A 15,770-nucleotide genomic window follows, 5' to 3' on the forward strand; every position below is an offset into this window, starting at 1 on the left:
TGTCCAAGACCATTTGACGAGAAACACAGACCACAGTCCACCATGGGACCTACCAAGCCCATAAGTCTGGTAGTTGCTGGGAATGAACAGCATTCACATGAGCAGAGTCTGAGCCTCCCCCTGTCAGAGTCCAGGGAGCAGGGGTGGTGAGGGAGCTATTTGTGGAGGTACCATTGGCACCTTGGAGGCCTGGGCAGGAGGCCAGGTGCCCAGCCCTGACAGGGGCAAGTGACCTGACAGAGTCTGCACCATTCTTCAAGTCAGGTTTCCTCTCAAATGCTACCTCAATGGGCTAAACAGAAGTGTCTGAATGGAGGGTGTCCTTCACTCTGACTCTTCATTCTCTGTCTCTGTCTCTGTCTCTGTCTCTGTCTCTGTCTCTGTCTCTCTCTCTCTCTGTACTCACTGTGCATGCACATGCACCTGAGTATTGGAGGTTCCTCAGGCACTATCCCCTTTTTAAAAATTATTATTATTGGCTGGGGATTTAGCTCAGCGGTAGAGCGCTTACCTAGGAAGCGCAAGGCCCTGGGTTCGGTCCCCAGCTCCGAAAAAAAAAAAAAAAAAAAAAAAAAAAAAAGAACCAAAAAAAAAAAAAAGGGGCTGAGGATTTAGCTCAGTGGTAGAGCGCTTACCTAGGAAGCGCAAGGCCCTGGGTTCGGTCCCCAGCTCCGGAAAAAAAAAAAAAAAAAAAGAAAAAAAGAACCAAAAAAAAAAAAAAAGAACAAAAAAAAATTATTATTATTAATTATTATTTTGAGACAGGGTCTCTCGTCTGGAGTTCAACACCCAACTGATCAGTGAGCTCCAAGGAGCCTCCTGTTTCTGTCTCCCTAGTAGAAGGATTATAGCATGTGCTACTACCCCTGTTTTCTATGTGTGTGTTTGGTCGGTTTTTGTTTTCTTTTAATACAGCTTCTGAACTCAGCCCTTCACTGACTGACTTATCCCCTAAGCTCTGCATTTCCCTCTTCATTTTGTTTATGCTGTTTGAATTCCATCATCGCTGCTCATGTGCGTGCGTGCATGCGTGCGTGCATGCGTGATGTAGCTGGATGCATTCGTGCCATGCCATGCATGTAAGGGGCAGAGGGCAACTTTGTGCAGTGTGTTCTGAGAATGGAGCACTGGTGGTCAGCGAGTGCTTGGCACCCCCAGTCTGCTCTGCTCCAGTGTCCAGTTTGCACCTTGGCTCTGCTGTTGTTTCTGAGCCAGGCATCCCATATGCGAGCTTGCTATGTAGCTGAGAATGACTTGATAGTCTCAGTTTTCCTGATTCTGCCTGCCAAGGGCCAGGATTAAAGGTATCTGCCGTGTGCCCAGCTGACCATCTTAGAGGCAGAAACAAAAGCTATTTGGTTACATTGGTGGCTCTCTGGGGCCCTGGTGGCATTCGTCAGTCAGGGTTCTGGATAGAGGAGAGAGGCAGAAAGAGAGAAAGAGGAGGAGGAAGAGAGACAGACAGACAGACAGATGTAGTGCAGTTGCCGATTTGGGCAGCCGGTTCACCTGGTGGTGGGACCAGCAAGTCTGGAATTTTCAGGAGCAAATGCCGTGAGACCAAAGGCATCTGATTTCTCCTTCCTATAGGAATCTGGGTCTTGACTCTTTATTTTAATTAATTCGTTAATTAACTGATTGATTAATTAATTTGGTTTTCAAGACAGAGTTTCTCTGTGTAACAGTCCTGGATGTCCTGGAACTCACTTTCTGGACCAGGCTGGCCTTGAACTCTCGGAGATCTGCCTGCCTCTGCCTTCCGAGTGCTGGGATCAAAGACGTGCTCCACCTCTCCGGGCTCGTCCTTATTTATTTATTTATTTATTTATTTATTTATTTATTTATTTATTTTAATTATTAGTAGCCAGGCATAGGAATGGGAGCTCTTAATCCTAGCCCTTGAGAGCTAGAAGCAGGCGGCTCTCTGTGAGTTCAAGGTCAACCTGGTCTGTATAGAGAGCTCCAGGACAGCTAGAACCACATAAAGAGACCTTGTTTTTGGCGATTGTAAGCCAAAGCTGTTGATGGCTCTCCACACACTGACGGTTAGGCCCTATTGGTGAGGACAGTACTAAACGACTCATTGAAGGTGAAGAAGTCAAGCTGGTGCCTAATTAGAGCCTTCACACCAGTGGACTAAATGGTGCTAAAAGGCACTCTGCACGCTACCAAAGGACCAAAGTAACACCAGCCCAGCTCTAAACCCCTCTCTCTGCAGGAGGGGCCTGCAGTATGCACTGGTGTACAAGTGGCACAAAGGCTATGGGAACAATCAACCAATGTCAGGTTTGAGTTAAAGCCTATTCCATAAACAAAAGCCCCAACCAACCAGGGCTGCTTTGGTGGCTGAGAGGGTAAGACTCTGTAGGACAGGGAACTAGGGGAGAAACCAAATACTAATGTGTTGCTGAAAGAACTTAGCAACAAAATGGCTCCTAATGACATTCTGCTCTGTTCATTGCTCAGTGGCTTGCTCAGCCACCATGAGACGCTTCCTCCTGCAGCAGATGGGAAAAAATAAGGAGACCTACAGCCAGACAGCATGCAGAGTGAGACCTTAGAATGCTCAGCCCTCAAAGGGATGTCTCCATCAAATCCCTCCCCTCAGGGCTGAGGAAGAGGAAGCAGAAAGAGGATGAAGGACATCTGGGAAGCAAAGCCTTCTAGGCACAACGGAGCCTGCACACTCACAGAAACTGAGGCAGCATGCACAGGGTCTGTCTGCACAAGTCTGCACCCAATGGGGTTCTAGAGCAGGAAGGAGAGGATGGGCACATGCCCCCATCCCTAATCTCCAGTGATAGTTTGAAAATGCTTGGGTCAGGAATTGGCACTATTAGAAGGTGTGGCCTTGTTGGAGTAGGTGTGACACTGTGGGAGTGGGCTTAAATACCCCTAGTCCTAGCTGCCAGGAAGTGAGTGTTCTGCTAGCGGACTTCAGGTGAAGATGTAGAACTCTCAGCTCCTGCACCATGCCTGCCTGGATGCTGCCATGCTCCCGCCTTGATAATGGACTGAACCTCTGAACCTGTAAGCCAGCCCCAGTTAAATGTTGTCCTTTATAAGAGTTGCCTTGGTCATGGTGTCTGTTCACAGTAGTAAAACCCTGAGACAATAGCCATTTGCAAAAACGAAAATTTTAGTTTTCTTCAAGGGAGTCTCACTGGGGAAACAAATCACTCTTAAGGGTAGGCCCCCAAGCCCAGCCGTTGTCGGCCAACGCAAAGAAACTCAACAGTTTCTTTGTTTCATGTTATTTATTTACTTATCTTTGAAACAGGACCTTGCTGTGTAGCCCTGGCTGCCCAGAAACCCTATGTAGACTAGGCTAGCCAGAGTTTACAAAGATCTGCCCACCTTTACTCCCCCCCTCCCCCGTTGCCTCAGGCAGGAGTGCTGTGATCAAAGGTGTGTGCCACTTTACTGGCTGGTTTTGTGTGTCCACTTGACACAAGCTGGAGTTATCACAGAGAAAGGAGCCTCCCTTGAGGAAATGCCTCCATGAGATCCAGCTATAAGGCATTTTCTTAATTAGTGATCAAGGGAGAAGGACCCAGCCCATTGTGGGTGGTCCCATCCCTGGGCTAGTGGTCTTGGGTTCTGTAAGAGAGCAGGCTGATCAAGCCAGGGGAAGCAAGCCAGTAAGTAACATCCCTCCATGGCCTCTGCATCAGCTCCTGCCTTCAAGTTCCTATCCTGGGTGAATTCTTGTCCTGACTTCCTTTGGTAAGGATCAGCAATGTGGAAGTGTAAGCTGAATAAACCATTCCCTCCCCAACTTGCTTCTTGGTCATGATGTTTTGTGTAGGAATAGAAACCCTGACTAAGATAGCCACCATATGTAATTCCTCAGTTTTTATCCCAGGCCTTCATCTGCTGGGATAGGGCCCATCCATGTGAGCTGCTCTTCTAGGCAGGCACTGAGGTAATAAATTCGAATCTCATCTTTAAAAAAACACATCAAGGAAACAGACAAATGCTTGGCCAAACAGCTGGGCATCATGGCTTGGATAAGTTGACACCAAATTAACCGTCACAGGGGCACATTCAGCACACCTCCTCAGCGGTGTCCACAGGCATGTCACAACCAAAGAAAAGACCCCACCCTATTCCTGAATGACCCTTGGTGAGTGCAGGGGGACTCCACCAAAAGGAAGAGGCCAGAGAGCCAGGACTGAATTATGACCTTATGTTCAGGGTGGCTTCTGGACCTGGCTGAGGTTAAACATCAGGAGCTTTGAGAAAGAATCCTGCAGAGGACAAGGAGGGTTCTGAACTCCAGGGGGCCTCTCAGGAATTCAAGTCTGCCTCTGCCGAGGGTCAGTCTCTGGCACTGGCCGAAGCTACTTCTTCTGATGAACAGCCTTAATAGCAGACTTGGAAACAGGCCCAGAAATTGAAATTCCGTAATGATGGGAGATTATTTGGGTCCAGCTCCCGGGAACTTTATGATGCTAAAATAGAGTTGGACCATCGCATCCCTGAGGTGTAGGGCTGAGATATTCAGATCTTAATTCTGAATGCCGCCAAGTCCCTGCTGGCCCCCGCTCCTGTCCTTTCTAAAGGGTGATGACGCAGGACCTGCCTTTTAACCCTTGGTATTTACCCACAGCAGGCAGCTCACTGGTCCTATCTCAGACTTGCTAAAGTAAATGCTGTGCCCTTTTCAGAGAGCTGTCATGTATAACAAACTGCCACTGTGTCCCCTCATTCCTGCCCCCTGCGAGCCCTGCAGGGGCGTCTGCTGGCATGCAGGGCAGCTGCGCTCTGAGGGTGAGCTTGTGTGTCTCTGGCAATCTCTTCCCATCCCTTCCCAGGAGCTGCATTAACTTGCCTATAGGAGACACAGGGGGGAAAATCCTGTCACCCAAGATGGGCACCAGTGACAAGCCAAAGCCTGATTTCACTAAAGTCCAACTTAGGGAAACCCAAGTTTTGGGTTTGCTAACAGAGCACAGGGAAGATGTTACTGGACCATGGGTGACCCCCAAATGCCTGCACCCTCTTCCACCATGGAGTCTCCTCTTTAATCAACTCTCTGCTTGCAGTATAGCCCAGCATCTTCAGAGATCCGCTAAAAGAGATAGCTCAGACTGTCATTGTTCCATGGATGAGGGGGAGGAGGAGGTGTCCTCAGCTGAAGCTACCAGGTCCCAGGTCCCAGGTCAGGGGCTCATTACTGTCATTTTAGAGTTGGCTACTGTGATATTATTCTGCTTCAGTGTCACGGCTGTGAGGCAAAGTCCAAGATGGCACCTTGCTATGCCCAGAGGTAAAAGGGAAGTAGAGAACTAGGCCAGAAGTCCAATTGGGTCCAGAGTTGGTTCTGCACTCTAAACGCACCCAAGAGAAGCAGGCATTCATAGTGTCTGCAGGCACTAGTCACGTTGCTGGACCAGAGTGGGAGGGACAGGGGGACGGAGACCCATGAGTGTAACTTTAATTTTTTTGAATCCTTTTTTTTTTTAAAGATTTATTTATTTTTTTGTATACAATTACACACACAGATCCCATTACAGATGGTTGTGAGCCATCATGTGGTTGCTGGGACTTGAACTCAGGACCTCTGGAAGAGCAGTCAGAACTCTTAACCACTGAGCCATCTCTCCAGCCCGAATCCTTTTTTTTTTTAAGATTTATTTATTTATTATATATGAGTCGCTGTCTTCAGACACACCAGAAGAGGGCGTCGGATCCCATTACAGATGGTTGTGAGCCACCATGTGGTTGCTGGGATTTGAACTCAGGACCTCTGGAAGGGCAGTCAGTGCTCTTAACCGCTGAGCCATCTCTCCAGCCCTTGGCTCTGCTTCATTTTTAATGATGGTTCTTAGACATTCTAACCTCCCTTGCAGCCCACCACCCACCAGAGGTAGTGGAAAAGAAAGGATGTGGGGGGGGGGGAGTGGACCTGTTTAGACAGGTTCTTAGGAGCAACTCCCGTCTGCGTAGTCTGGAAATCGGCAGTTCAGTTCACAGGTCAGCAGGGAGCAGCAGCTCAATCCACTTGCGAACACCTCATGGATACACCAGCAGTCTAGTTCAGTAGAGTCTGGTTGGCAACAGTGGTAGCACAACCTAGCAGAGACAGCCAGGCCTCAGCCTCCACTCAAGTCAGCAGGAGGGACTCAGAGGGACACCAGAAGTTCCCGTCTGTGTCTCTCTTAGGGAAGTGAAGATCAGCAAAGACTCGAGACCCACAAGTGTTGCACAGCTAGCTGTCCCAGCAAGCCACGTTCTGTCTCTGTCACTCAGTGGAGTCCTTATATCCTTCAAACATCACATGTCCTCCACACGCCTTGCCTCAGCACATGTATCCAACCAGCCTGAGTCCTCAAAAGCAGCAAGAAACTGCAGTACAGTACCAAAAATTTTTTGGTGCATTTCTCTCTATGGAGTCCCGACAAATGCAGCTCAACTTGCAATGTAAGGCAGACCAATACATGCATGTTGTCGTTAGCAAAGAATCTTTCATCATGTGTCCTTTCACGCGCTTGCCTTAGCAGAATGTTCTCTCCTGTGTCTGCTTCAGCAAAACGTTCCTTCACGAATCTGCCTTAGCCTTTCACATACGTGATCATTTTAATGAAGCGTTCCTTTACATGTTTGCCTCAGCAAAACACCATTCAACTGACTTACCAAAGAACCCTTAAGTTTCCACTTCACAGGAGCCTAGTTTAAGCTCCTCCCTCCAGATGGGAGAGAAGACATCACAAGAAAACAGAAGAGAGGGGTTGGGGATTTAGCTCAGTGGTAGAGCGCTTGCCTAGCAAGCACAAGGCCCTGGGTTCGGTCCCCAGCTCCGAAAAAAAGAAAAAAAAAAAAAAAAAAAAAAAACAGAAGAGAGAGGCAAAGAATCTCTGTGTCTTTCCTGGTGTTGTCAAGTTACCAGGTCTTAACCTCAGATCTCTCCCACCTTAGTTGGTCACTGCATGTGGCTGTTTATACAAAGGTTCCATCATGTATCCTGGGGGCCTCCATACCCTTCCTGTCTCTCCTAGTCCTGCAGACTCCTTGCTCTCCTGTGATTTATCATCAAAGGAAAAACTGGCTTCTTGAATCTCTCCACTCTGAGGTGTTCAAGACAGTGTATGTGCGCGTGTGTGCGCGCACACACACACACACACACATGCATGCACACACGTACACATGTTCCCTTCAGGAGTGAAGCCATCTATAGCATCAGGGCCTCAAGACAGGAAGAAGAACATTAGACAGGAACCTCATAACATATGGAGAATCTGAAAATGATGATGCTTCCCTTTAGTAGCTTGTGAGGGGCAGGCAGATCTTGAGGACAGCCGTGGCTGTCCGGGAACTTGTTCCATAGACCAGGCTGACCTGAATCTCAGAGATCCATCTGCTTTTGCCTCCCAGGTGCTGGAATTAGAGGCAGGGGTGTGCCACTATGCCCAGAAGATCTGACTTTCCATAGTCTTTTAGGGTAGTGGGAAGGGTTTGTACCCTGTGATTTATTTCAGCATAGTACTTGTGACTGGGGACACGGAGAAGCCAGGTATCATACGTAGGCAACTGCTAAGTCTCAGCAAAGACTGCTTCCTAATTCTCAGTCTCAGAGGGAGCTGTGAGGAACCATGGTCTGGTTCAGGCTATGGGATTAGCTCTAAAGGTGCAGGCATGTGTCCCAACAGACTAGTGTTTGAGGTTGACCCCAAACTCCTGTCTTTCCAACCTGCGTTTTGAGGGACTGTGAACTTCCTGTGCTGTGGTTTGGTGACTTCATTGAAATCACTTCTGTGGGCTCTATGTGCCCATAACTCATTTTGACCGAGGAGGAGGCTCTGGTGGCCATCACTGTAGTGAGCAAGCTCACAATCCTGTGTTTGGTACAATGTCCACCATGAGAGAGGCTCCATGACTGTCCGGTCCCATCCAGAGGATACCTTTGTGGGAGCCTCTGAGGTTCTGAATCTTGGCTGTAGAGCTCTGAAGTGTTGTTCACAGAACACCTGTTCAGTGGTCTGAGAAACAATGAGTTATACTAGAAGCGTCCTCAGGTGCTAAAGAAGCACAGTCCTTTATATACAATTTCCTGTTGTCGGCCTGTGTCTACACAGGATTGGTGTCAAGTGTTGTGAATGAGCCATGGAAGTACTCCAGACAAACACTGTGCATCGTCCCAAAATATCAGAGTTTATTGAGTAATGAACGATAAGTTCAAAAATCCAGTGGTTTCAAAGATTGCGCCTTGACAGGTAATCCTGCCTATATTGGTAGCCTGGCCAAGGTGAATGAAGGTCCTCTTACTTGTATGTATGTCTGTGTGGTGTGTGTATTTATGTTTGTATGTATGTGGTGTATGTTTATCTATGTGTGTATGTGGTGTATGCTTATTTATGTGTTTATGTGTATATGTATGTATGTAAGTGTGCTATGTGTGTTTGTGGGTGGTGTATGTATGCATGTGAATATGTGGTGTATATATGTGTGTTACATGTGTATTTATCTGTGTGTGTATTGTGTGTGTGGTGTGTGCATGTATGTGTGTGGTATGTGTACTTATGTGTAGGTGATATGTGTGGTATGTATTTATGTATGTTGTATGTGAGTATATATACATGATGTGTGTGGTATATATGTGTGGTGCATGCGATTCACGGTGTATATGTATTTATGTGTGTGTATGTGGTGTGTATGTTGTGTGCTGTATATGTGTATTTATGTGTATGTATGTGTAATGTGGTGTATGTGTGTGGTGTATATGTATGTGTGGTATGTGGCACATTTGTGTATTTGTATGGTATACTGCATGTGTGTTGTATGTGTGGTGTGTGTATTTATGTGTGTGGTATGTGTAGTGTGTGCATTTATGTGTGTATTTGTATGTGTGTATGAGTGTGGTGTGTATATTTATGTGTGTTATGTGTGTGGGTGTAGTGTGGATATGAGTTATAGAATGAATGTAAGTTAATGACACTACAGAAGAGTTCAAGAGGTTCCAGAAGTGGGCTAAGAGAAATGCACATGAGTCAGTATTGATAAGATAATAAACTCAAAACCACCCACCAACACCCATTATTCCACTCACTCACCTACACACCCAGCAGCTGTGTCCCCTCCCATTCAGTCATCCACCAACCCAGAAAAGAAACTGTTTCCGATGTTGCAGGAGAATCAGGTCTATAGGCAAAGCTGCAGCCTGGAGCCCAGCTGAAAGGTGAAAGGCAGGACTGGTTGGCAGCAGGAATGGTAGGTGCCCTTATGGGCCCCAGCCTTCCTATGGCTTGTTATGCTGAATACATATACAGGCCCTGGCTGTCCTGTGTTGTTGAAAAATATAAAAAATAAAAAAGTATCTTTTATCCCCACTAGGTCCGGCACCGCAGTGCCCCAAGATATCTGCTGGATATCATGCCAGAGGCACACAATCCAATTCCGTGGCAGCCCAGACCAGCCGCCCCACACTCCATTACACTTAAATCTACACAGGAAAGAACACACAACACAATAACCATAGGTCCAATTGATAAGATATAATTGCCCACCTAAACATACAAAGTCCAATACACATCCATCCCTTAAAAACATTTATAACAACCTGTAAAGGTACAGTGTGGAATCTTAATGTCACCTGCCATATTGTCCTGCCACGGCTTCTCTCCCTCTCCCTCCTGTCTCTTCCTCCTTTCCATTCCAGTCTCTTCCTCTTCCTTCAAACTTCTCTCCTGCCCATCCTTCCTTCGCATCCAAGGACAGGCCTCCTTCTACCCTGTACCTGCCCCTCACCTGTATTTTACAAATTCAATGGGGAGAAGGTTCTGGCAAAGTCATCTGAGTCCTGAGCACAAGACTTGGCAGCAGTCCTAGGGGCAATGGAATTAGCATCAAAATACAGATAACTCCAGGGCAAACCACAACAGCCGGGTCTGACTTTCTTTTTTTTTTTTTTTTTTTTTTTTTTTTGGTTCTTTTTTTTTGAGCTGGGGACCGAACCCAGGGCCTTGCGCTTCCTAGTTAAGCGCTCTACCACTGAGCTAAATCCCCAGCCCCCTGGTCTGACTTTCTTATTCCCAAGCACTCTACAGTCTTTTTTTTTTTTTCTGAAAAAGTAAACTTTAATTAAAAAATAATAATAATAATACAACTTCAGGTTCGTGCTAGGCTCTCCCACTTGGCCTTTTACAGACTGGTCGGTTTTCCACTGAATTCGGAGAAGCTGAAGATGTACCACAGAGGACACAGAGCACCATCACTTCTACAGGCGAACACCAGCAGCTCGTGCACAGGCTTGACCGATGTCCGTGGCTCGAGTGACTAAGCGGCAAGGCTGGTTTCCCGGAAGTTCAGAACGCCAGCTTCTTCATCAGCAGGTAGACTCGGGAGTCCACCTCAAATCCATGCAGGTTGTTGGCGTCGCCCTGAAGCCTCATGAGGAGGCCGCCATAGGACACATACGCAGAGAGACGTGTGGCTGCTTCCGTTGAGGTCTCGTCCCCTTCGATCCTGTACACTTTCCCATACATTACATACTCAAACTGGTCAGCCCTGGAAGGCCTGTCGTCTGTGGGGTTGTATTCACCATCATCCAAGGTACCATCTTCATACAAAGTACTAGCTATAACCAACCGGAACTTGTCACCTAAGTCTACAGGGTAAATCTGAATGTTTACATCTAAGATGAGGTCCATCTTGAAAGATTCACTCTCACAATGCAGACGGGATACTCGGTCAAATTTCTTGCCTTCTGGGTCAATGTCTTTCACATCGAAAATATCCTCGAACAGGATGCCCGCCATCGTGAAGGGCACGAGAGCTGCAGAGGTGCTGAGCGCGCGGCCACCACTGGGGATTCGCGCACCCACTCACGTGGAGAAAAGAAGACAGGACAGAGGACCGCCCCAAAAGCCCACTCTACAGTCTTACGTCACCTGAGAAACTGTGGGGTGGCTCCTTTTCTACTCTCAGGAATAAGCCGTTATCAGTCTGTGCTGCTCAGTGATGCCTGAGAGATAGCGTGGTCTGCAGGTCCATCCTGGGGCACAGTAATTCTCCACCCTCAAATTGGATGAAAAAACTGCTTATGAAAGTGGCGGCACATGCCTTTAACCCCAACACTTGGGAGGCAGACGCAGGCAGATCTCTGAGTTCAAAGCCAGCCTGGTCTACAGTCAAGTTCCAGGGGTACTTGGAGAAACCCTGTCTTGAGAAGCAAAGTCCAAAACGAACAGAGGGGGCTCCTACAGAAAGGCACGGTCTAAAGAGTCACTGCTGCACGGGACACAGAGCAAGAGTGGGGACAGTCTGAATTCAAAGGTCATCTATTTTTCTCACAAAACATTATTGGTGCTGGGAAAAAAAAGTCTGGTTTTTGGTCAGAAAGTCATTCATTCGTTCGTCTATGGATGCATTCACCCATTCCTCATTTACCCACCCATATCTGAATGACTAGAAACCTACCCATTCAACCATCTATCAATCCATCCATCTATAAATCTATTCATCTACTCATTTACCTCCTCATCCATCCATCCATCCATCCATCCACCCACCCACCCTCCACCCATCCATCCACCCACCCACCATCCATCCATCCATCCATCCATCCATCCATTCTTCCATCCATCCACCCATTCAACCACCCAACCATTTATCCATTTACCCGCTCATTTAACTATCTACCCACTTGCCTATCTACCCATCTACTGACCCAGACCCACCTATCTACACAGTGCACAGTGTTCTAGCTAACCACCCAAGTCTCATTCTCTCTCTCTCTCTCTCTCTCTCTCTCTCTCTCTCTCTCTCTCACACACACACACACACACACACACACACACACACACACACACACACACATATACACACACACCCCTTCCATGGCCATGCCGAATCCTCTCAGAAGGCCCACAGCTAAATGCTGGAGACTAGAGGTAGCTTGCAACGTCTCCCATTCTAGAAGGTACTATGTGTTCTCATGGCAACTCATTTCACTTACAAAATTCAATCAGCTTCTCCACACTCCAACAAAAAAAAAAAAAAAACAAAAAACAAAAACAAAAAAAAAAAAAAAAAACAAAGCACACACACACACACACAAAACTGGGGACAAAGGTCAGAGCACCTGACACCAAACTCTTTGGGCTGTTTTTGGGGTGCTGGGACATGGGCTGCCAAGAGATATTGCAGGTACTGCCCGAGCTCCAGCACCAGGGAGAGGAATCAGGTCTGTCTCTCTGTGAGGTAGCACGGCTTCCCTTGATGGATTAATGGGTCTAAATGTCACGAGGCTCCTGATCTACAGCCTGCACTCCCTGTACTCTGCATCAGGCCTGACTCTCAGAGGGCAGCGGGGTAAAATGAAAACTGCTATTTTAAAACAAGAGAACACTGTGACAAAGCAAGACTGGCGTGAAGGGCCAGGCTGGGCAGTGCTCAGGAGCTTAGAGGGACAGCATATGGCCACCACTCTCTGACTTTAGGGCGCAGGGACTGGGGACTCGGTTCATAAAACACACATCATAAGAAGACTGAATGACAAACCTGACAGGCAATGCTGTTATTCCTCACAGGCTGGGAGATGTGGATGGTTAGCAACCCTGGAGCCAAGCCATCCCCCTACACCAAAAAATCCCAAAGAGGACCCCCTCCACTTCACCTTGCTTAAGTTTCTTACAGCAGACCCCTGAAGAAGTTGTGCCTGAAGCTCAGGGCAGGCAGGAACCATTCCAAATGGCCCAGCTTGTTGGGTGTAGAGCTGGCCCTGGGTTCACTTCAGGTCTCCTTCCCAGCCTTCTTCCCCTCTACCTGGCCAGCGACCCACTTCGTCTTGGCACTCAAAGCTCCAAGCTTAGCTGGAAGACCAGGAAAGGGCCTGAGTCCTGACTCTTCATTGGAGACCAGATTCCAGGACCGAGAGTCATCTGCAGTTAGATTCCATTGTGCATTTCAATTTCTCAGAGAACAGTGGGGAGGAGCCCAGGCTCTGGGAGTTTGAGCAGTGGGGGGTGTGGGTGTGGGTGTGGGGTGAGGGCTTGGGGGTGTTCTCCGCAGACCACGGCAGTAGGGGAAGGGTGTGTGCCTGCCAAAATGGCTGAGCAGAGAGAGTTAGGCCAGCAGCACCCACCGACACCATCAAGCGATATGCAGGAAATGGCAGAAATAGAAAGGAGGGCTGGAGGGGCATTAGACAGCACAGCAGGGAGCTGGACAGGAAGTGAAGGGTGGAGTTCCAGTCCCAGTTAGATCTCCAGCCACCTTGCTGTCATTCCAAAGCCATGAGACACATTGTTTGTGTCACATGACTTTGGGTGGGCAAGAATCTGAGAGCACAGTACTTTAACGATCATCTGCCCCAGGTCATCTCAAAGACGTTGTGGAAAGTTCTTCCTCCAAGCTTGTGTGCACATGGCCAGTTCCTCAAGGTCAGTGGTGGCTCCAACCTCATGAACGGTCCTAGAAGGGACATCCAACCTTCTGTGTTTTCTCAGAGACATCATCACCCAGAGCCCTGCAACTGAATTACAAACAAGCAAGCAAGCAAAAAAAAAAAACAAACAAAAAAATCTTAAAATGTTTTAACTCAATTTTATGATTTTTCTGTTGGGCCTCAGTCACAGCCATCCTGGGGTGCAGGCATCTGTGGGCCAACACACCCCTGTGCAATTATCTCAGAACCTGTTAGCTAGTGTTCTCAGAGCAAGCGAGCCCAAGGGGCAGAATAAATGGGCAGCAAGGAGAGGGTAAGGCCAGCCCACTGCTAGTGGCCAGTTGTGTTCTGTCAGCTTGGCTGCTTATCCTTTAGAAGTGAGTCACTCGGGGGTAGAGGGTCACACAAAGGCACAGGCAGCAGGCATGAGGACCACCAGGCCTGTGGTAGCTGTCCCGTGGGTGACTAATGCTTACTGAACACGGGCTCTGTACCGGGAGCCAGGTCGCTCGTGAGAACATGTATTATACACATTAAAATGTTCATGCTCTCTCGTCTAGATACAGATCCAGCTATTCTAAATAAAGTCATTGTGGCTCAGAGAGTATGTAGCCTGCTCAAGGACACACAGCGGGAGGCGCTGAGCCAGCAGGGCTACATTCAGCAACTTAGAGCCATCGGGTAAAAGCTTCCTGAGCGCCACATCGCTGGCTACTCTATAAAGCACCTGAGGCCAGAAGTGGTGTCCTGTCCCCTGCCAGGCTGGCTCTGGCCCTCCCTTGGGAGTGTTCTTCCCAGCTGCTGCCCCCCCACTCCCCCCAACCCCCATTCTCCCTGACTCCCCCATCTATTTTTTATCTGTTTCCCAGCTGCTGTCCCCCTCCCCCTCACTCCCATCCCACTCCATTCCCCCCACTCCTCCCACTCCCCCCACTCCCCCCCAGCTATCTTTGTTCATCTGTTTCGCCAGCTGTTTCCACCATCAGCACCCAAACAAGCCCCACCTGCCCCAGCTCCAACTTCGCTGTAGGCTGTCAGCCAGGACAGTGCAACCCCTGAGCACGTACCCTTGGCAAGTACGTACTTCTCTCTCCCTATGTCTGCCACTCGAGCCTGGCTGTGGGGGGGAAAGGGTGTCAGGAGACTTTGACTGCAGGGTCTTCAGTTGGTTGAGTCACTGGAATCATTGTTAACACTCCCCCTCCCTCCTCCCCCATATCTCAACCACTTCCCCCGCAGGCCTGGGACCATGACAGCTTCCCAAGGAGACAGACAGCTTTAAAAAGACCTCAGAGCTGTGAGGAGAGAGCTGACAGAACTCAATCCAGAACTGCTCCAGTGTCGTGGAAGAGACAAATGCTGGTCCAGCGCAACAAACACGCTGACCCAAAACGTGCTTGGTGTGGTGCACACTGGCAGTAGTGATCCTGCCCTCTTAGGAAGCTAAGGCAGGGGGACTGCCAGTTTGAGGCCAGTTTGTGGTGTATGTAGCAAGAATTGCAATAGGCACACACATCCTTTATTGTGTGGGCCTTGGGAAGTAGAATATTCTCTGACTGTCAGCTACTTCTGTGGAACAAACAGCCTTACCTGGCTTCCCCTACCGGCATGGTCAGCTACTGTCAGCTATGAACATACTTTAACACAGTCTGCTCCCTGGATGGGTGTGGGGTAGAGTCCACACACCAGGACACCTGAGTTAGGTGATCAGGGCTGCTTTACTCAGTGGCGTCCCCATCCTTCCTGGAAAGGTGACGGCAGAGGCATCTGAAGCTGCATCTGCAGGCTGCACTGACAGTGCTCTATGTCCTCAGCCAATGTGAGTCCTTATTCCTAATTCACCGTCCATGACCAGGGGCCAGGGACACAGTGAAGAAAAAAAAGGGGGGCAATCTGAGGGCTCGTTGCTCCCCCTTCCCGGGAAGGAAGCGTTGCTTTTCACACTCTGATGATTTCTGACTCATCTCCCACATCCTGCGATCAGCCTTGACAAACACAGAAGGGCAAATGAAATCTACCTGTGCAAGGGGATCTTGGGCCAAGTAGCCTCTTCAGCATCCCCCAACCGCAGTCGTCTCAGGGAATAAGAGCTTCTGTCTGGGGCTGATGGGTATTAACAGAGCTTCAGAGGCTTGAGTGGAAACTCAAGTGTTTGTGGGTGAGAACCAAGCTCTGCAGACAGTGCCAGGAGGAGACCTGGAGCTGCTGAAAGGTGCCCAGGTTGTGGTTGTCAGCCGCCTCCACCGCCAGACTTGCTATTTCCGGATGCGTGCGGGTGCGGGTGCGGATCCGCGTGCATGTGTGTGTTGTGTGCAAGTGCATTTGTGTTATTTACGTTGGAGGGTGCTGCAAGGTCTCCTCGCTTCCAGTTTTGTGAGTAAAG

The 15,770-nt window shown here is 48.6% G+C and overlaps 1 pseudogene; it reads right to left on the reverse strand.

Annotated features, from left to right (window-relative positions):
- Window positions 1-10,048: 10,048 nt before the first annotated feature.
- Window positions 10,049-14,201, reverse strand: Polr2h-ps1 (polymerase (RNA) II (DNA directed) polypeptide H, pseudogene 1; annotated as a pseudogene).
- Window positions 14,202-15,770: the final 1,569 nt, after the last annotated feature.

The sequence above is a fragment of the Rattus norvegicus genome, chromosome 10, assembly GCF_036323735.1.
Source record: "Rattus norvegicus strain BN/NHsdMcwi chromosome 10, GRCr8, whole genome shotgun sequence".
Taxonomy (NCBI): Eukaryota; Metazoa; Chordata; class Mammalia; order Rodentia; family Muridae; genus Rattus; species Rattus norvegicus.